Here is a 17,999-nt window from a genome sequence, read left to right on the forward strand (position 1 = left end):
AGAGCACGGGCTCTAGGTGCACGGGCTTCAGTAGTTGTGGCACACAGGTTCAGTAGTTGTGGCCCGCGGGCTCTAGAGCACAGGCTCAGTAATTGTGGCGCATGGGCTTTGTTGCTCCGTGGCACATGGGATCTTCCCGGACCAGGGCTCGAACCCTTGTCCCCTGCATTGGCAGGCGGATTCTTAACCACTGCGCCACCGCTCCGTCAATTTTGTTTAGTGAATGAATTTTCCACGGAAATCATGAGTGCTAGATTTTGTTACGCCTCATTTAGCAACAACAACAACAAAAAAACCCTGAAATTCCCCAAAATGAAATTGGTCAAAGATCACAGTCCAAAGAAGTAGGCCAATGGTATTGAAAGAAAGATCAACTTCAAATGTAGATCATTAATGGCACATGACAATTTTCTTGGCGGGGAAGACTTTCTAAGGTATCCTGAACATGAGAGACTAGGAAAAAGGGAATACAATAAGCAAAATCCTTAAAAAGAAATGGAAACAAAGAAGAAGATGAAGTCAGTTGAGCACATAAAATGAATTGCACAGCCTCAGCCAGCTACCAGCCTGTCCTGGAGAAAGATGACGTAGACTGAAGATCAACAGAGAAGAAACAAGTCTCTGAAAACTGGGTAACTTGCTGCAAAAGATTTCCAAAGAAAGCAATGTAAAATAAACTTGGGGAGGAAAAGTCACCGAAATACCTTCTTAAGAACTCTTTTCACACAGCAGAAGAGCAGAACATGCTGTTGCTTCCACCTCAGCACTTCTGAGCAGTTGTGTCCATATGTCCACAGCTACACAGAACACGTTTATATCTAGGATTAATCCCAGCAACTGAGACAAATAATCCTTGACTACAAATCATAGGAAAGTTTTAGGGCCCAAGTTCCACAAGTGGGGACTATGGGGGATCAAAGTAGACTGTGTTTGATCTTTTTGTCTTATATCCTAGTAAACTGGACAAGAAGACAGCAGTATAATTGCGATGATTGTCAAAAATAACTAAATCAGAATCTCTGATGACGGGGTCCGGACATCAATACGTTGTATGTACTGGGTTGATTCTAAATTCTAAATGCAGCCAGGGTGAAGAACTCTTGGCTTCAGAGAAAGAGCCAGAGGGTTGGCGTCAAGAAACTGGGTTTGAATCGCAGCTAGAAGGTACCAGCCTTGAGACCTTAGAGCGAGTTCCTCACCTCGCTCATTCTGTTTCCTCATCCACAAAATTGAGCACATCTACCTTATGAGCTCTTGTGAGTATCTGATGGGACTTTGTAAGCCAAGTATCTCATGGTGCCTGGTAGAGGGGCCATTAAAGTCGGGGAGAGTGGGTTTTGCACGTAGCCCAATAACAATAAATACATGTCAGATTTGAGTGATTTTGCTAATGGCCAACTGTGCCTGGATAATTAGGAGATGCCAGAATGACTTATTTCTTCTCCCATCACACACACACACACACACACACACACACACACACACACTCAACACATTACACACACACACACACACACAAGGCAAAACTATCCAAAGGAAGCTGCCAATAATTTCTAGTTGGGGAACAAAGCACCCAGGACCAGGGGAAAGGAAGAAGAGGGAAGTAAAATATGGTCGTGAAGGGCTGGATGAGGCGCTACAACATCTCAAGGTGCTGACAAGGCAGGCTTAGAACAAGAGATGAAGAACTGACATCTTAGAGAGCCAGACAATACCTTAGCCTGAGAGTAGGACATACCTTTGGCTTGGGACACTGGAAAGAAAAACCAAATGAGTTAAGACATTTCTCCAAAGGAAGGCTGGGATCATCCTGCATTTTTATGTTTCCAAATGATATATAACGGATTCCTTTACAGAGTCCTTACTGTCTGTAGCAAAGTGGTTGCTGCTACACTCAAGCTATGTAGTCTGAATGTATTTCAGTGTTTCCAGTAGTAACAGCTAACAATTACTGAACGTTTTCTATGGAGCAGACACTCTGCTAAGCCCTTAATGTGCGTTCAGAGGACAGAAGGTAGATAGTGACTACAGAACAGATACCCTTGTCTTCTTACCATTTCACAGATAAGCATGATTTGAGAGTGGGTGGTTTGCTAAGGCACACGTGGTTAGGCTAGTGATGGGAACACAACACGGTCTGGTCCTCTGATTCCAAAGCTAAGGCTCTTAGGATCTGTGCTCATACCTGCTGGTGTGACAGTCCCTTTGCTAATCCACAAGCATTTACCAAGCAACTTCTTTGAGGAAGAAACACTGGGGGATGCAAGTGTGACAAGCTTGCTATCATCACAACTTGTACCTTTCAGTGAAGGATCCAGAAAAGTGCACATCTATCTGTAAAAAAGTTAAAACACACACACGCACATGCACACACACAATACAGGGTGCTCAGTTAAATTTTAATTTCAGATAACCGACAGAAAAATTTTAGCGTAAGTATTCCCCCTATTATAGCTAGGCCATAATTATACTAAACCAATGTACTCATTGTTCATCTGAAATTCAAACTTCACTGAGTGTCTTGTATATTATCTGGCAACCCTGCTGTGTGATAGGTTGCATGGCAGAGATTCAAAGTAGGAATTCAGAAGAGAGAGAGCTCTGGGAACAATTAAAGCCAAGATATAAAAAATGGTGAAGAGATAGAACACTGAGATAACTCCAAAGAAAGATCACACCTAGTTGTGCAGTTAAGGAAGAATTGGGAATTCCCTGGCGGTCCAGTGGTTAGGACTCCACATTCTCGCTGCCGTGGGCCCGGGTTCAATCCCTGGTCAGGGAACTAAGATCCCACAAGCCGAGTGGAACAGCCAAAAAAAAAAAAAAAAAAAAGGAAGGGCTCACAGGAGGTATTTGCACTTGACCTTAGAGGTGAATAGAGTTTGCCTTTATGTGAAGGAGCAGAGATGGTATTTCAGGCCAAGGTAATGGTGCGAGCAAGGGCACGGAAGTGGGGAAAGTTATAGCTCTATCTAGTTAAGAACAGTGAATCGAGCTGGATTAGGAACCAAGTTTTTCTGTTTCCAGAGCCCATGCCTATAACATTCTACCACTGAGAGGAGACCCAGGTCACACAAGGTAGAAGCCAGGGACAATGGTTGGCTGGGAACAGACTGCCCAGGGACTAGAACACCAGGCTGAATCCTGTGGGCTTAATTAAGAATAACTCAGTATGAGGAAAGATGCCACCATCCAAGACCACTAACGTGCCCAAGCCATAGCTAACAGAGGGATTCCAGGACCTTTGGGACTGAGGGTCAGGAGAGAGGCAGGGTCACAAAGCTGTCTGTCCCCACCACCCCAAGCTCATACACTGCATGGACATCCTCAGGACCTGTAACTTGGTGTGACTGGAGACCAAGCAGTCCCATGGCATTTTATCGGCCAAAGATGCATTTGGCTTCAACTAAATATCGGTATTCCAGGCACCGCCTCCATTTTGCACTTATTTTTACCAGAAAAGCTACCACAGTGGCTCTCCGTTGTAAGTCAGAGAAAAAGAAAAAAGCAGTTTAACAAGCTCGTCCGTGATTGTGCTGACTCTGAAAATGCTTTTCTGATGAGTAGCTGGGTCATGACAACAGTCATTCTAACCTCATCTTGGCTACAAAACATGCATCTTTTCACCCAATTGTTCTAGGGATTCAGATGCAGACATTATCCTGCTTCCCATACCCCTTTTAGAGATGAGGAAGTCAACTCTGAAAGATAATAGTTCTGTTCAAGTTCATGAAGCTGTTTTTGGGAGGAAAAACGTGAGCCAGGGCCAGGGCTCTGTCCGCTGTGCTGCCTCTCGTTATAAATGTTTGTCCAACAGCTGGCCCAGGAGAGGGCACACTCTGGGACTTAGGTACAGCACATCTAAGGACAGAGCTCTGGGGACTGAATTTAGGGTTATTTAGAGCCCTCCCAGGCCCAATCTTCTGCGAACCAAACATTCTTAATTCTCCTTCCCAGCATCCCTGGGAGACTCGGGAGGTTGAGGTACAGTGACCTAAAGTCCCTGAGAGCTGGATTTTCTAAGTGTGGGTTGAGATATTACAGAGGACTTGTCAAGACACATGGAGACGTTTCTTCCACCCACTCTTTAGCCATTCATCAGTCTGATTAACCCCTTTCCTTCCTGGGATTTAGCCTCCAGCCTCATGACTCATCCGTCAACCCCAGCTCTCTCCTATATGGAAACCACCACCTCCCTTAGTTATGAAATAGTGAGTAAATAAGGAAAACAACTAAGATATCAGAACACCATAGGGACATCTGTAGCACTCAAACTGATTAGAAGGTGATGGCCTGGGAAATCTAAATTGAAAGAAAGCGTGGAGCCCTTGTCCGTTCCTAGCGCTCTATGGCAAAAGAAGGCAGATGCAGAATTAGGAAGTCTGTGTCCTCATTCACACTCCTCTTCCAATTCATTGTGTGACCTTGGGTGAGTCACTTCCGGTGAGCATTCGTCTCCTCCTCTGGACCAATGTACGAGGCAGCTCACTCTGTGAAGTTCTATGACATCATGTGAGAATGCCGGATCTGACATTACACAGCCTGAATGCATAACGCTGGTTCCACCAATTGTTAGAGAGATGAATCTGGGCAAAATACTTAGTTTCTCTGGGTCTCATTTTTCTTATAAATAAAATAAGGATGCTAATAATGTCACCATCCTTAGACTTATTGTAAGGATTAAATGACATAATATGAATTATGCCCTTAGCACAGTGCCTGTCACATAATTAGCACTTAATAAATGTTCGTTATTGTTGTTACAGGTTAGTGATCCTCAAAGTGTGGTCCCGGGACCAGCAACATCAGCCTCAGCTGGGAACTTGCTAGAAATGCCAATGCTCAAACCCATCCTAGACATTGTGTACCAGAAACTCTAGGGGTCTGGAACACAGCAGTCTGTGTTTTAACAAACTTTCCAGAGGATTCTGATGCCACATGTTAACGTTTGAAGAACCATGGGCATAGATGGTTCTAAGATCCCTTCCAGTTCTAGAATTCTATTATTTCCTTCAAGTGTATACATCTATCCAAGGCCCAAGGAAATCATTATTATTCACCCATGTTGTTCTACAAACATTTATTAAATCTCTCTTTATACTGGGACCTGGGGATAAAAAGAAAAACAAGACATAGCCTAAGGCCCGAAGTAGTTTCCTGTTCATCTCATGACAATTTATACGTTGAAAATCGTTATTTGTACAGTTTTCTGTATTTGTTCATGGACCCTTGAGGTTCACTATAAGAAAACAATATCTTTTAAAAAGTATTTTCTTGTAGTTACAATTTGAGGAAGTTGTTAGCTAAGTGACCTTGAATCTCAGTTTCTTCAATTCTAGAACAGGATTAATAATATCTCACTAATTTGTTGTGAAGATTAATATGATAAAATGTGATGACATGTATGAAATGACATAGTTGGTTACAGATGCCCAGTAACAATCAGTAGATCTCAATTTGAATGTAGTTTATAACTAAGTATAGTTGATGAGCACTGATTTGCCTTTATGGTGTATATTACTGATATACAAAGTAGAGGAAAAATAGATCAATTCATGATATGTTGAAATCTAGCTCCTGAAAGTTCTAAAAAGTGTCATCATTTTCACTTTCTTTTTTATAGAGTTCAGGCAATTAAGACCCTCAGAAGAAACTCTTCAGAGATGTCAGAGAACTAGCTGGTGTTTATCCAAAAGGACTTCTGATTAACCAGACAGATGAGTTTCACCCCTTTTGTTTAAAATCCAGAACCTACCCAGAGCTTGAACTGGAAATGAGGTTCCTTGCAGTTTCCAAAATTCAATTCGACAAATATCAGAGACCGTGATGGACTGCCTTTGAAGTCCGCAGCTTCTTCAATGGAGAGGGCTCACTCAGAGCCTGAAAGCTTTCTACACGTGGGGAGAAAGAGAGCAACAATCAATCTGTTGATATGAAGCATTGTGTCTGCTTTTTGTTTATCCACCAGAGCTACTAAAGTGTGTTTCTCTGGAAACTCTTCAGGTGGAGATTTGAAATGTGAACCAAGATTTCACTGTGTCAATAAGTACCAGGCAGGGAGGAAAGGTCTGCTAAAGGTTATTGTGTCACCTTATCTACAGATGGGGACATTCCTGCTATTTACTGAATCATCACTTCTCTGGGCACTAGAACTTCTGCCCTGTTCTTCACCCTTCCCCAGCCCAAATCTAAGTGGCTTCTCACTCGTCTCTGAATCAGGTTAAGCCTTGGAGTTCTAACAAGGCAGTATAGTCCCAGGTCCTATGAAGTGAGATAGCAAATCAAAATAAGAATGTCATGAGCACTTCGATGTTGAAAACTTCAGCTAAAGAAAAACGCACAACCTGAAAGTTGTGAGTTAAGTTTTATTCGGTGACCTTACTGAGCACTCAGTCCAGACTTCAACCTCTCAGTGACTGGCATATAGTAAGTGCTCAGTAATTTTCCTGGAATGAAAAAGAGTGAGAGTAGTATGTGACAGGTGGTGACAAGTAGGTTGTAGAGAAAACAAGATAAGAAGAGTGACTGAAGAGTTTGAGAGAAGGAGGAGATCATAGTGGGCCAGAGCATCCAACAACATCCTCATTTTACGTAAGAGAAAACTGAGGCACAGCGAGGTTAAGTAGGTTGCCCAAGGTCACACAGCTAGTAAGTAGTAGAGGTAAGATTTGAATCAAGTTGTCAGACCCCAGGCTCTACCTGTATAAACCTTTTGTATTTTAACTGTTATGTATTTAATTTACAGAATACAAAAATACAAATATGAACCAGTGATTTCATGGATATTCTTGTTTAAAATGAGGATGAGAAAGCAATGAGTCCATTTAAAGAAAATAACAGAAGGAGAGTGGTTGTCTGAAAGGACAAAAATCAGGAAGGTGGAATGCTAATGACTAATTAATGATTATTTTTATAAAACACATAATTAACTATGATAAAATGTAACAGACCTGTAGTTTACATACCTGCACAGATAGCTGATGAGGTGTGTGCTCTATCTTCAGGTTGACTTGACTCAGTGAAAATGTATGGACTGGTTAAATTTTGTTACTGTAACCTTAGGACCTCTCTTTCCACTCTCAGTAAATTTCTTTACACTTTGGACCTTGGCCTTAAACACTTCCACCTTTTCCTCCCCTTTCATTTCTCTGCACTACTGAACACCTACCTTTCTCTTTAAACTAGCTTTTCACCCTCTCAAGTAAAGTTTGCTTCCTAATTTCTCCTATATCTCAGCCAAGAAAGGGCACATTCTCATTACCCTCCACTCCACTGTTGCTTCTGGATCATCTCTGCATAACTTTCTACCTTTTAAACTCAACAGTCTCTCCTCTCTTGAAACGCATGTCAGACTATAACTTTCTCTCCATCTTCGCCCTGCTGTCCACCAACTTTCAAGTTACGTTTCCACACTCTGAAGACTCTGACCCCAACAATATTTGAGTGTGACTACCCTTCTTGAAAAATGTCTTCATCTTTTCTTTGCTGACTTTGTGTTTCTCCACTGAAAAGCAGAGATTTCTTCAAGGTCCCCCTCTTTTTCCTTTCTCCTCTCTCCCTGGTGACCTTCATGTCTTCAACCACTACTTCTTGTCAAATGTCTCTCAAATCCACATCTCTTGGTCAAACCTCCTCTGAGCTACAGGCTGGAATTTCCAAATGTCTCTTTGCAATATCTCCAAAATATCCTGTCAGCTCAAACCGTATATGAAAAAAAAAAAAAAAAGAATGAGCTCACTCTCTTCCTTCTGATCCTGGCTTTCCCTCTGTGCCCCTTGTCCCAGTGAATGGTAGTGGTATAGAAGAGAATACATCCTCTCTTTCATCATCCCCCAACATACCTCTGGTCACTATGCCTCTTCAGTGCATCATCGTCTTTCTGTTCTTACAGTCGCTCAACCAGACTACCCTATGTGCCTTACTTCTCAGGTCATACTGCACCAGTTAACAGAACAGACTACTAGACTAACGCCAGAACACGGCATACTCTTTCTCAGCTCTCTTCCAAGTGTCAATTTTGTCTATAGCACGCAGTTAAAATGTTTTGATTTGAAAGCCAACAATCTCTCCCAACCTATTTGTCCCCTCCTCTCTTTCTGCATACACCCTATTGTAACCAACCCAGAGTTCCTGATGTCACCTGAAGAAACCATTCATTCTTCAAGAAGTACAAGAAGTATTTATTAAGTGCTTGGTATTAGCCCACCTCTGTCCTAAGTGTTGGCAATATAATGGTGAACATGACCTCTGCGTTTAGATTTAGATGATACAAGCAATGAAAATACAGTGCTGTAAACACCAATCTAGGAAGATAGCTGAGTGCTATGGGCATTCATCTAGAGGTTCCTGACTACACCGGGGCAAGATCTGGGGAGTAGGAAGATACGGAAGACTTCCTGAGCTGAGACCTGAAAGGTAAATAAGAATTATTCAGATATAATATGGGAAGGGAGTGTCTACTACAGGAGAAGAAAATGTATGCATAAAGAATTGGGGCAAGCAGGGATGGCCAGAGAAAGGGAACTGAGAATAGAGATTAGAGAAGAAGAAGGAAACACAAGGTGTTGTAGAAACCAAAGGAGGAGTGAGAAGACAAGAGCAGACCACAGCGTCCATGTTGCCAAGAGGTCAAATAAGATGAGGATTAAAGAGTGTCCATTGGATCTGGAATGGAGAAATCATTGATGACCTGGCCAGAAGCCCTCTGAGCAAGTGATGTAGACAAAGGCTAGAACACAGTGGAGAGAGAAATGAATTAAAAGCGAGGCATTGGAATTACAGACAAATCTGAGGAAATTCAAAAACCACTACATCTTTATGCTGTATCCTCATTTACACCACTTTCCTCCTCTCCTGCTTCTTTCCCTATTTTACCTAGACTGTCATCCCCAATTCTCTTCCTATTGAAAGCCTAGCCATTTTTTTAAAGATCAAATCAAATAAAATCTTTGAAAATTTTTTCCATCTATTGTATTATTTTATTTTATTTATTTATTTTTTAAATAACAGAACATACTTTTTAAAAAAAATTTATTTATTTATTTATTTTTGGCTGCTTTGGGTTTTCGTTGCTGCACGCGCGCTTTCTCTAGTTGCAACGAGCGGGGGCTACTCTCTGCTGTGGTGCACGGGCTTCTCATTGCGGTGGCTTTTCTTGTTGCGGAGCACAGGCTCTAGGTGCGCGGGCTTCAGTAGTTGCAGCACGTGGGCTCAGTAGTTGTGGTGCACGGGCTTAGTTGCTCCGCAGCATGTGGGATCTTCCCAGACCAGGGCTCAAACCTGTGTCCCCTGCATTGGCAGGCGGATTCTTAACTATGCCACCAGGGAAGTCCCCAGATACAATTTTTTTAAACATCTTTATTGGAGTATAATTGCTTTACAATGGTGTGTTAGTTTCTGCTTTATAACAAAGTGAATCGGTTATACATATACATATGTTCCCATATCTATTCCCTCTTGCGTCTCCCTCCCTCCCACCCTCCCTATCCCACCCCTCTAGGTGGTCACAGACCTACTAGAGAATGGACTTGAGGATATGGGAAGGGGGAAGGGTAAGCTGTGACAAAGTGAGAGTGGCATGGACATATATACACTACCGAACGTAAAATAGCTAGCTAGTGGGAAGCAGCGGCGGAGCACAGGGAGATCAGCTCGGTGTTTTGTGACCAAATACAATCTTATTTTGAGCTTCCCTGCACTCCTGCCAGTTAAAATGGATTACTCAGTACAGGCTACATAAATCTTTGCTGAATTAGCAAACTGTTCCCATCGCACTGATCATATGGAATTTCCTTTGTATGTCTGTTATAGCACTGACTTCTTATTACCTCGTAATCTATTTAGTCATACACACCTGTCTCCCTGACTATACAACTTGATGATGAACTAGCTGTGTATTAGTCACCTTTAAACCTCTCATAGTTTCTAAGTGCGTTGGGCAGTGGCATCATCCAAATTGAACTCTACTGACTGTTCTCTAGCTTGCATTGATGTAAGCACATGTTACGGATGCCATGATCTTTATCCTTGGAGAGAGTGGTTTTTAATGGTATCTATAATCCTAGGATTTGCTAGAGTCATCTTTAGCCTCTCAAAATCTTTCCACTATTATTCATATGCTTTACATATTCTAAATTCTATACGATGTTATCAGATTGGATCTCTGTATGAATGAATACTCTACGAGCCAGCTTTGTGATTCAAGGGAAACAACCCACTCAACTTTCAAGCTCAGAAGACTCAAATAGCAACTCATTAATGAAATTAAGTTAATATTCACACATATCTCTCTTTCCAAAGAACAACCTAGGGAATGTTAAACCAAGTCAAAATAGAAACATGACATTGAGCTTTTGGGTTTCTAAGGACGAAAACCAAAAGAATAAGTCATATTCTTAAATTCTAAGTACCTGATGATTATGTGGATTTGATTGATTTGAAAAGGGCAAGGACCATACAGTGTTCGATGGATTTATTATGTTGTAGACTGAAAGACTTCCAAAACCTTTCAAAAATTTAGTAGTTGGGGAAATTAAGAGCAACTTAAAGACTGTTAAATTCATACAATTGATAAACTCCAGTTGTAAAATATTTTAGAATTTCTATTAACATGTTACATAATTCTTCTGCAATGGAATCTGGAACTCTTGTCACCTCCTCCCTTTCAAAGCCCCACCTTTCACCGCATTTTAAAGAAAAAGCACAGAAATAGCCAACTCATCTCATCATTCAATAGAACTGGGATTAAAGTCCAAAGCTCCATTTCTTTAGAAAACAAAATTAGGAAGCAACTATGGTTAAATGTTAATATCTGACAAAACTGGGTAGTGGGGACCCAGACAATTGTGATATTACTCTCTGTTCTTTTCTCTTGGTGTGAAATGTTTCATACCTTTAAAATGAGAGGGAATATATCCATGTCATCCAAAAGTTCTGGAGAACTCAATAACAAAGAATTTCTTGTACTGATTCTTAGTTACCCAATTTCTGTACTTGCCCCATGAGCACTTAGGGCAGAGCTATTTCTTCAGTTTCCAGAGGAAGAGACAAAAGTAGTTAAGAGAAACCAAATGATTTTGGAGTAAGGGTAGGTGCAAGTTCAAGTCAGAGTTAAAATTCCTGGAGTATCAAAGGACAAGAGGCTACCTCCAAATACTGAAAGCATAATAGACATTCAATTAGCACTTATTTGATTAATTGGTTGCTTGTTTAACAGGAACCAGAGCTCAGCTCCTTGAGAAAGATGGCAGATGTCACCTTTCATTCATCACTGACCACGGCAGTGCTGGACCAGACTCAGACAACCTTTGTGTAACTTCAGGAGTGGTGAGAGTTTAATGTGGAAGCAATCACACTCTCAAGGGGCCATGCATTTATAAGGTGACTTACCTGGGGTTATGGGTACTGTTAATAGCCTCCTTGTGGAGCAAAGTTAATAAATCCAATGGTAGGGGCTTCCCTGGTGGCGCAGTGGTTGAGAGTCCGCCTGCCGATGCAGGGGACACGGGTTCGTGCCCTGGTCTGGGAAGATTCCACATGCCGCGGAGCGGCTGGGCCCGTGAGCCATGGCCACTGAGCCTGCGCATCTGGAGCCTGTGCTCCACAACGGGAGAGGCCACAACAGTGAGAGGCCCGCGTACCACAAAAGAAATAAATAAATAAAAAATAAAAATAAATCCAACGATAGGAAGAACTACAGAACCTAAGGACAAGAAAGAGCAAAAATATCCCCAAGGAAATTAACATCCAATCTCCCTCATTTTGCAGCATTTCTGTTGCCGAAGAGGTGACTAGATGGTGCTGATTTGGTTGGTGGAAGAGTCCACCAAACAAGAGAGAGAATGCATGGTGGTCCCAGTCCAGCTCTGCAAATCTTCTCTGTCCTTCAGTTTAATACAGCAGCATTTATTCAGCACGAGGTTTTACTGAGCACCAACAGTAAGATACTACACTGTCTTTTCTCCCTTACCTTCTCAATGTGTTATCTCTCTATCAGTCCTCAATCAATCCCAAGCTCTCTCTCTCACTCTCTCTCTGTCACACACACACACACACACACACACACACACACACACACACATTCCCAATATTGCTAGCAATTTGTTCTGCCTACAGGTAACCCATGTTCAAAGTCTATGAGGCATCACTTTAAGCAGCTGTAGGGAGTTGAATGAGCCAAGGAAGGCCAACCTCAACTCTAAGGAAAGATATTGGCTGAAAAAACAAACTGAGCTCTAGTCAGTGCTCACTTCCTCGAGGCTGTCTTCTTAGGATTCCTTCGCCGTGCTAACTCATAACTAAGTCGCTACAATCAGCTGACCTTCCTCAGCGGCGACGCGCACAACCTGGGCCCACCTTTCTAGGCGCCAGCCGTTCAGCTCATCCCCAGCATCCTTGACGGATGCCTCCTTCTTCTCTCCAACATCATCTCCCACTGCCCAGGAAACCCTGCCTCAAACAGGCAAGGCCAGGCTCATCTTGGACGTCTTCTTTCTCACATGCCTCTCGGTTCATGTTCTCCTGGGAAATCTCCCTGTATCCACCCCACACGACAAATCCTCCCAGTCCTTACATCTCCACTGCAGGCACAACCTCTAGAAAACTTCCCTGGACCTATCAGCTCCTCGGCTGAAAGGAGGACCCTTGTGGCATTGACAGCCTCTCCCCTCTCTGGGTAGTTACTTCATAAGCCTCTCTGCAGGACTGGTCACCTGTCTCCCTTAACCAGACTGAAATCTTCCTTCAAGCTGAAACCCTGGCTTGCCCCAGTCTGGAACAGCACGGTGGGCCATGCCAGAGTCGCCAGTACTCGACTTACCCATCCCCTGTTGGCTATTGCTGCTGTGGGATGAGAATAGCAGAGAAGAGGGTCTGACAATTCAAGGATATGGGGCAGATCCAAGGATCCAGAGATGCTATGACTTAGCATGATACATATAGAATTTCCCTTAGCTTTGTCTTAACCAAGGGCCATTACACGTTGCAGGAGGATTCTAGTGACAAGGGCACAGGTTCACTGAAGCTTCTTGGGAGAAGTGTAGTTCAAATGCATCCTCTTAGAGAGAGAGCGGTCAGAGTCACGAGAAGCAAAGATGTGTGTGTGTCTATGTGCGTAAGCACGTGTGTGACTGCTGTTTGCGGGAGTGGTTCTTACATGGAGGTGGCATTCATGTGCCCTCTCTGGGCAGCCACAGCCCTGGTTGGAGCCAGGATTCCACCCCGGCCAGGGCTGAGGATGGGAAGGTCCTCAGGGAATCCTGAAGGCTGCAGCTGGAAAGGACTTAGCCCTGCCATTGCACAATGGAGAGGTAGGACCTGGAGATGATGGTGAGCTTGGACCAGACTCTGGGTGAGCGAGAATGTCAGCTCAGACTCTGTTCCTGACCTGAGTGGGGTGGCGCACAAATGCTTGCCGGGAGCCTTCTTTGTCACCTATAAAACACCGCCAATGCCCGAGAGGAGGAAGCATGAGGCTTGTGCTCTCATTAAGTCACCCTCCCAGGCTGGGCCGTATACTGTGTCTTTCCAAACCTTGCCCCTGGGACTGGCAGTGGAATTTCTCCTCCACAGCTCCATGAGAAGGAGCCAGAGAAAGTTAGAGAAGGTTTCAAGAAGGGCAATGAATGAACAGGTGGGAGAAAGGGCTGCACAGAGGAGAGGGGGTATGAGATGAGCCAAAGGGAAGCCAAGGTCAGCCCTGGACACATGACGGCAAAGACCAAGTTGAGCAATGCTTTTGTCCTCTCTGCAGGGGAAGAGAGCCAGACCAGGCAAGTTCTGGGAGTTGCCTCTGAACACCCCGGCCTGCTGAGTCCTTTGGTTTCCGTGACCTGGAAATGGTGGGTGAGGGGATGGCATGGAGGCAAAGCTGGTGGTGGGATGGGTCCCAGACACACACAGTCAGGGCCCCCGAGTGAGTCCATCCTTCCTAAGCAGGCTGCCGTCACTGTGTCTGGGGGACCAACGCTGGGCCAGACCTCAGAATAGGATACCTCCTTCAGGACTTCTCGTCAACCTTTGGTCTGAACTTGCCTAAGACCAAGACGTCCTATGCCTCCGCCAGCCTAATCCTCCTAAAAAATGCTTTCATCTCACTGCTCCCGGGATCAGATCACTCTCCTGGCTCCAGAGTGCCTCCTGCTTCAAGTCTCAACTTCTCTGCCCCCTTCCAGGCGCCCCTAGTTCAGCCCTGCCTCCTTCCCCATCCTCAGATCCCTCCCCTCACTGCACACTCACTCTGTCCGCTCATTCCTAACTCCCTTGCCTTTCTCTCACCTCTCTTATGCAGGAAATCCTGTCTTCTCCCTCTGCCTAAAAATAATCTGCTTATCCATTCAAGCGTGGCTTGGGCTGACTTCTCCCATGAATCCTGCTTCTTTACGAATTCACATGGATCTCTCCCTTCTCAAAATGTCATTGTAACGATCCGGAGCACACCCGGGAATGTAGACTCTGAGCTCTGGGGAAAGAGAGCTCCCAGGCAGCAAGAGGAAGAGTCAATGGTCTGACTCCCAAGTCTGCTGGGCAGGTTCACACAGGGCCTCTGATAGTCCGTATGACATCTTTGTGCCCATTAGAAAGAGGTGACCCCACCTGCACGGCAGCCCTGTTGCCAATCCCTCGCCTGCTGCCCACTAGCTGTGTGCCCTGAGGTAAGTCCTTAATTTCTATTAGCCTCAGTTCCTCATCTGTAAACTGGAGGTAATAGTGCCTACCCCACTGGGTTATTCTAAGAGTTAAGTAGGAAAGTTGATATAAAGTGCTCAGCCTTTGAACCCATGGAGCAGTCACTAAATGTTAGCTACTACTGTCGTGAGCCTTCACTACCTCTTTGATGAGCTGTCTCTAGAAAAAGGAAAGGCCTTCAGTAATTTTTTAAGACAGCAACTGATGCCTCTGCCTCTTTCTCTTCTTTTTTCTTTGCCATCATATCACCACATCCCATAATTGGCAATTTCAAAGACCCTGGAACCAAAAATAATATAGCTGTGGGGAAAAATTACATCTGAGGAGTAAGAGGAATCAGATTTAACCTAAGACAATCCAGGCATCAGGAATACAAGAGAGAGAAAAAAATTAACCTCTAAAATGGGAGAAAGGGAGTGAGCACATTTTCCCTAAAGCCAGTATTCGAGAGTGGGGAGGTATGAGCACAAATGAAATGGATGTGAAAGCCAAAGCATTATAAGGCTGACTTGGGCAGTTCTTAACGAGTAAATGAATTGACTTTGGAGTTTGACACCATAGGGTTCACATCTTCAATTTGCTCCTTACTAGCAGTGTGATATCGGACAAGTTGCTTAACCCCTCTGTGCCTTAAATTTCCTTTCTAGGGATAGTAGATGAGTAGAACCAATTAAGAGAGATAGCATGGTAAGTGTCCCCATATCTGATAGCTATTGAATATGTAAGAGGCCCTCTGTGACATCCACTGAGAGGAGAAATCTCTGCCCATTTTTCGGCCATGGGATCATTAATAACCCTTACCATCTCCTCCAGAATAAATCATCCCTGAACTGAGTCAGGGTTCAGGACAACCAGGATTCACGTTGAGGAGGAAGCAGGAAACACAGGGACAGTTGCATTTACCACAGTAAATATGCGATGTCTTGTCAAGTATCGGACACATTAACTTTTGTTGAAGGCGTGCATAAACAAGCAGTTAGTATATAATTCAGCCTGGAATATTACTTAACCAGAGCAGAATTCATAATCCTGATGAGGATTTCTTTTGTATTTTTTATTATGAATAATTTATACAAAAGTAGAAAAGTTTCATAAACCTCAGCGTATTCATCACCCAGATGCAACAACAGTCATCTCATGGCCAGGCTTGTTTCACAGACATCCCACTCTCTCCCTGCCCAAAGCCAAATTATTTTGAGGCACATCCAAAATACCATAGCATTTCATGATGAGGATATATTTTTTGTAAAGGAAAGGGAGAAGGGACACATACCTTTTACATAAGTTTTGGGCTCAGAACCTGTGTCCCCTGCATTGGCAGGCAGATTCTTAGCCACTGCGCCACCAGGGAAGTCCCAGACCTTATTATTTTTATCTATTTCTTTTACTTGGTGCAGCAAAACAAATGCTAATTAGGATGGAAAGGAGGTGATGTGGACAAATCATTTTTATGGTGGCTGTTTTTATTAGGTTGACTGTATCTGTAATGCACCTGTGGAAATATATCTGGAAATGTTCACTTCATAGCCCTTGAGCTGTTTAATCGTGTAGCTGAGGCTTTGAGTTAGATTTGTAAAACTCAAAATGAAATCAATTGACCACTGAATTGGAGTGTGTAGATATCATTGCCATGGAATTATCTATTCTTTCGTCACTTCCCCAATTTTCTTGGCAGTTGAAAATTCCACACTTTACACTTGAGTTGTTGCACTTGACTACTTTTAGAGCTCAGGGGCTGGAGGGTTGTTTTTAAGTTTCATGGGTCATGAATTTGAATTGCAGTGAAGTATGCAATAGAGCACTTTGGAGTGAGAAGTGTGATTAAATGACCTCTAAGTTTCCTTCTATTTACATGATATCTAGTTCCTGGACCATAGAGATCTGGAGCTATTAAATTTAACTATGTATAACTAGATCTACATCTATATCTATATATTAGTATTATCACTTTTCATGTTCCATAAAAAGGGAAAGGCTATTTGCTACCTGAGCCCTAGTGTGACCAAGAAGAGACCGTGTACCATGGGACAAGCTGCTTTCTGATGGAGCCCTCCCCTCCAGGGGTCGGGGGCAGAGCCAGAAGCGGGCTGGAGTTAGAATTAAACTAAATTTCAGGAAGATGACTCAACGACAAGTTTGGATGGTAGAGGTAAGAGTTTGACCACGTTGAGATCTAGTTTCATATTTTAAGATATTTACATTCAGGGACCACAAAGAATCTTGTTCCAGGACAATCCCGGGTCCCCTGCATCCAGAAGTGACTTCATTTCCACTCACTTGCTCCCCCTTGGAATCAGGGGCTCACTCACCTGTCTTCCTCAGTCCCGTGGTTTTTATGTCCTGCTTGCCTTGTCTTGCTTGAGTGCCGTCCACTCACCCCTCATCCTCATCTGTAAAGGCAATTGTGCCCCCAACTCCAGAGATAGATCTGATCTTAGGGGAGGAAGGGCTCTTTGGGGGAGAACTTGGAGCCTAAAATCCCTGTCTTTAAATCCTCCACTCTCAAACCATCACGAGTGGGTTTCCGCCCCTATTTCCATCTTTGAGGGGCTGCTTGCCGAACCCATGCTGCTGGCCTTCTAAGTATTAACATCCTACTCTCTGGGCTTTGGCTCATCTCCCACCCTACTCCTGCTTCGGGCCACCACTAACTTTAAATTGGGAGGCCTTGAAAGTTGTCCTTGTGACCTACGAGTTCTAGATCCCTGGGACACACACCCTCTGGAACCCTCCTCCATCTGTCTCCCAGCTGGGCTCCCATGTGGACCTTCAGGTTCTGTCTTGACTCAAGCTAAGCTCATAATCCATAATTCCCTAGTCTGTCCCCACCCCTGCCAGGCCTATGACCCTGGACTTGGTTTCAGGCCAAGGAGAAAGTGAAGGTGAAATCTCTGGCTCTGCCAAAGCCTTGCCTCGGTTATCAGCTCCACATTCTCACTTTCTAATTGCTTTTCCCTGTATCAATTTTCTTTCTTATATGTCCTGGTCTCTGGTCTCTGGTCTCTGACCCAGAGCCTGACCTGACGATCATGGTAACAGTGTCTGTCTTATGCTTCTTGCTTCCTTAGAACTCTCAGGGCCTCTTTAGCCACTGGGATATTCCCTTACTCTGATAGATGGCTCAGATGTGCTCAAACCTCCAGCAGCTGTGGGCTAAGGACTTCTGACCCCAAATCCGGTGTTCTTTCTAGGACGCCACAATGTTATGATTTATACCAGTGCCCTAACTTCCCACCTGAAAAACCACAGTCTCCCTGGATGATGTCCAATGTTCCCTACAAAGGTAAGGGCTACAATTCTGCTAAACAAAAGAT

The sequence above is a fragment of the Orcinus orca genome, chromosome 10 (genome assembly GCF_937001465.1).
Source record: "Orcinus orca chromosome 10, mOrcOrc1.1, whole genome shotgun sequence".
Lineage (NCBI taxonomy): Eukaryota > Metazoa > Chordata > Mammalia > Artiodactyla > Delphinidae > Orcinus > Orcinus orca.